Below are 321 nucleotides of genomic sequence, written 5' to 3'. Positions count from 1 at the left end.
GAGGCTAGTGCAGTGTACGGGGAGGTGACAGCCGTCTCACTGGCTGGTAAACTCGAGGACACTGTGCTGGCTGGTGGACCCGTTGCTCAGGCTGGAAAGGGATTCAAGGCTATCACCCTTGACGCTGGAAGACCTGAAGCTGGAGACTGACTGGAGGCTGTCGTGCTGGGCACCCAAGGACTCCAGGCTGTCGAAGAGGTCACTGGATGCCTGGGGGTTGCCGTGGCGTGCCCCGAAGCGCCCTGGGCCCTTACAGGCGGTGAGGGGGGCCTGCAGGCTGTCCTCGCAGGCGCCGTCCGACCCCACGCTCCCGCAGCAGCA

This window comes from Egretta garzetta, unplaced genomic scaffold (assembly GCF_000687185.1).
Source record: "Egretta garzetta isolate BGI_Z169 unplaced genomic scaffold, ASM68718v1 scaffold158, whole genome shotgun sequence".
In the NCBI taxonomy this organism is placed as follows: domain Eukaryota; kingdom Metazoa; phylum Chordata; class Aves; order Pelecaniformes; family Ardeidae; genus Egretta; species Egretta garzetta.
This window is presented reverse-complemented; position numbering follows the sequence as displayed.